Genomic DNA, 4274 nt, shown 5'->3' with positions numbered 1-4274 from the left:
TGAGCTTTGTTCTGGCTCTCATGGTCTTCACACAGACTGGTTTTAGAGGGCAGGGCTCCCTCCTCTCTGTCCTCACACTGACTCATGAATTTACACTTTCTACTTTTAGGTGGAGAAGAAAAACAAATAATTCATCTGGAAATGAACTGAAATACATTTACAATACATCTATGGTTTGCATCATGCTTTGTCAGTGTGAGTAACAGCAGTTATGCACATATGTCTGATTCTCAGCCTGCAGGGTAGACATCGCTGTGGCTAACGGTTGTTAGCGTTCATTTTAAAATCCACTGTTTTTCCATCACCTTACTTTTTAGACTCTAACACTACTGAAATGTGAAGTGTATGTTGGATGCAGTGCACATGACAAACAAATCCCTTGGACCCAGGGTTGGGTCAGCTTGGGTCACACTTACCACTTATGGACTTACAAACATAGTTGTATAAAAAATTATAATTAGGACAGAATAAATCTACATCTAAACACATTGACAAAATTATCACATACATTCCATTTTGATAAGACATACATTTATCAAATTTAGTAAAAACATATTTTCTTAGAAAAAGAATGAAAAACATACAACTTTAGTTTTTCCATTTGCCAAAAACAATAAATTAATAAACAAATAATTATATATAATAATGAGAAGTACTGGTGTAGAATTAAACTTGGCTATATGACAACACAAGTTAAAACATATAGAGATAGAATCACAGACAGAGGCCAATAGAGATTATGTCAAAGAGAGCTGTTTCCTGGTTTGCAATCAGTGAAATAGACTGTATACTCACCCACACAGACTTTGTACTTTTGGTCACAGGAAGAAGATGTGAGTACTACAAAAGGAACCTGTCTTTCTCCCTTGAAGGGTGTAAATGTGTTCTACTGATGCTCTCTCCTGTTAACGAATGATAAAAACATACTGTAATGAGCGGCTGTGGCTGCATGGGTGGTCAGCTGATCTGCTATGACTGGCTGGCTGCTGAACAGGGTTTTTGGTTGGAGAGGCTGAGGTGATGCATGGACACATTCTCTCTTCTTCCTTACACATAGTATGAAGGTTTTACTACAGTACACTACACCACACAGGAACAGAAACTCCACCATATCCACAGTTTACAATATCAAGAAAAGATTCATTTAAACAGAGTGGTGGCAAAAAAGTCAACTAACTTAAAACCTGTGTTTTAAAACTAAGTAAATAAAAAAAGAACTGAGGTGTGTATACACCTCTTAAACCGATAAACTAGTTATAGAGCTAGAGACGTCATGTGTTGTGCCTTTGACCTGATTTGTAACCATTTAATGTCCGACACCACATGAAAACTGCAGCAGTGGCAACAGTAGTTTCACTCCCAGCAACAGGTTGAATCCGTCCCTGAAACGTAGCGTCTAACACCCAGACAGGCGTGTGGTGGTTTCTTACCAGAGTCTCTTCTTCTAGTAGTTTGTAGTTGCTTCGGTTCTGAACTTATGTTTAGTTACTTCCGCTTTTGTCACGATGAAAGGATGAACTCCGCAAACTAAAACGACCAATAACTGAACCGCAGGTGTGGACCGATCGATCCTAATATCGATAATATCGATACCAACGCAAGTATTGATATAGATCGATACTGCGACAAAAACATCGATACTTTGGTTAGGTTTTTACTCCTCCGCACTGGTGCCGTGTTTTCAAAGACGCGACCTAACTATCTCGTCTGTCAGAGCGAAGCAGACACGCCCCCACCTCTTGCTTTGAGATGTCACGTGACTCGGGCCAGCGGGAAAAAAAACAGGCGGAGTACACAGACGAAGAAGAAGGATGGAAGCAGGAAAGAGTCTCATATTTTCAAGCCAAAAATGAAACAGTGGCAACCTGTACAATCTGCAAAAAAGGTGTTAAATACAGTGGCAACACCACCAATTTATATTATATATTTATATTTACTGTTGAACTTTGTCTGGGCTTTACTAAATGAATACAATTTAAAACAAAACACCTGAAAGACATGAAACTGTATTTATATTTGATAATGCATAAATTGTCAAAAAGTATCAATATTGGTATTGACATCGGCGATACTGGTCCAGTATTTACTTGGTATCGTATCGACTCTGAAGTTTGCAGTATCGCCCACCCCCACTGAACCGGTCCGTGTACGTCTACAGTTTAATTTCCCACCAGATTAAAAGCTGGGAAGAAGAGAAAGCGACTTGTTTTCTCGTCTTCCCGTTTGTTTCGTCTTTTCTGTGTGTGTGTGTGTGTGTGTGTGTGTGTGTGTGTGTGTGTGTGTGTGTGTGTGTGTGTGTGTGTGTGTGTGAGGGGCTTCTTCTATATTACTGCTCTATTACACTACATTTTTTTTAAAGCTTAATTTTCACTTATAAAAAAATGTGAAAACAATTGCACTTGTTTTGGTGGTTTTAGAGCAGTAAGAAGAGAAGTTTGCCATGTGATCCACATGTGATCCACATTGTGTGTCACTGTAGCGCTGTGTTGTACAGTCTGATGTCTGTGGGAGGAATGACCTGCGCTAGCGCTCCTTCCTGCACTGTGAGTGTAACAGTGTGGTGCTGAAGGAGCTGCTCAGAGCCTCTACAGTGGTGCAGGGGGTGGAGGGTTCTCCATGATGGATGTTAGTTTACAGCATCCTTCTGTCCACCACCTCCTCCATGGACTCCAGTGTGCAGCCCAGGACAGAGCCTGTTTTCTGAACCAGCTTGTTGAGTCTCTTCCTGTCTCTGCCTGTACTGCCCCCCAGCACACAACTCCATACAGGACTACTGAGGCCACCACAGTGTCATAGAAAGTCCTTAGCAGCTGTCTGCACACACCAAAGGACCTCAGTCTCCTCAGCAGGTGGAGGCCACTCTGGCTGTTCTTATACAGAGCGTCTGTGTTGTTTGACCAGTCCAGTTTATTATTAAGGTCAACACACAGGTATTTAAATGTGTTCACAGACTCAATGTCTGAGCCCTGGATGTTCACCGGTGTGTGTGGTGGCGGGGACCTCCTGAAGTCAAGCACTAGCTCCTTTGTTTTGCCGTGTTTAGTATCAGGTGGTTGTTCTCACACCAGCCCACAAAGTCAGAGATGACTCCCCTGTACTCCTGCTCGTCCCCCAATACACACCCAGCAATGGTGGGGTTTATTATATATGATTATCATAACTATTGTTACAGTTATTGCTACCACAGCTACAGTATTATTAATAAACACTTTCCTCAGTAACTCTTTCTTGCTTAAAATCCCCTTTTAGCATGGCCTTCTCCAGTTTAAATACAAATAAAAGATAAGATAGTTCAAGATAGTTTTAGCATTTAAGATCAAACAAAGATAAGATGAGTCTGATGTTGATTTGCTGCTGTTTGGTCCCATCACGTTGAGACCGGTCGCTAACAATATTTGTCCTAATCCAAGCTGCTGTTAAAGGCACTTTTTTCACCATGTACAAAGTGATATTAGGATTTTTTTCATTTGTGTAACAGCGATGAAACTATTTGTTTAAAGAATAACAAAGCTGTTTTAATGTCAGTGTTCAAAACATTTTGAGGCATATGTTTACTTTCCTCAGTGTAAAGAAATTAAACAAACCATGTATTTACTGTACATTCTTTTTTTACCAAGTCAAAGTCGCACTTCCCGTCTGAGAACGTTGTCCTCTTTACACTGACTCGCTTGTTCTCTCTTTTTTAAGTAAATAAACGAATCACTAGCGGGACATCAGCTAAAAAAAGAGAGCATGGACACAGAAGGACAGAAAAAAGAGCAACTGACACAAAAAGAGCAGATTTTCAAAAGGAGCCTTTCGCGGTGTGACAGGAGGCGAGGAGGACACTTACTGTATGGAGCTCCGAGGCCGGAGCATCTAGTCCACGGGGACAAGTCCCTTCTGGCTCTGACCCCTAAAAACCAGGCCTTGCTGACTGAAGGAGAACAATTAGACAGATCATCATAAAAACATTTTATTTTTGTATACTTTTTTAAGTTTATGATATCCAAAAAAAGCTAACTAATGTATGTATATACATATTATATGTGTGTAATATAGTATGTATGTTTAACAAAAAAGGAAAATTGTTATTGCAATGTAGAAGAAGGAGGTAAATGATGCCTTCTTCTGCTTCGTCCTTTGATTGTCCACCTCCCTCCCCCATCGCCCCCTGCTGGATGGGCAGGAGCCATGGGGAGTAGGCAGACCAGGGGGAACAGGTCCAACAGACATGTCACTATGTGATTGTTATGGGAAAACGGAGCAGTCTTTATTCGAAGCGTTTCGAGCCT

This window comes from Betta splendens, chromosome 24, assembly GCF_900634795.4.
Source record: "Betta splendens chromosome 24, fBetSpl5.4, whole genome shotgun sequence".
In the NCBI taxonomy this organism is placed as follows: domain Eukaryota; kingdom Metazoa; phylum Chordata; class Actinopteri; order Anabantiformes; family Osphronemidae; genus Betta; species Betta splendens.
The sequence above is the reverse complement of the archived record's forward strand: the minus strand, read 5'-3'. Positions refer to the sequence as shown.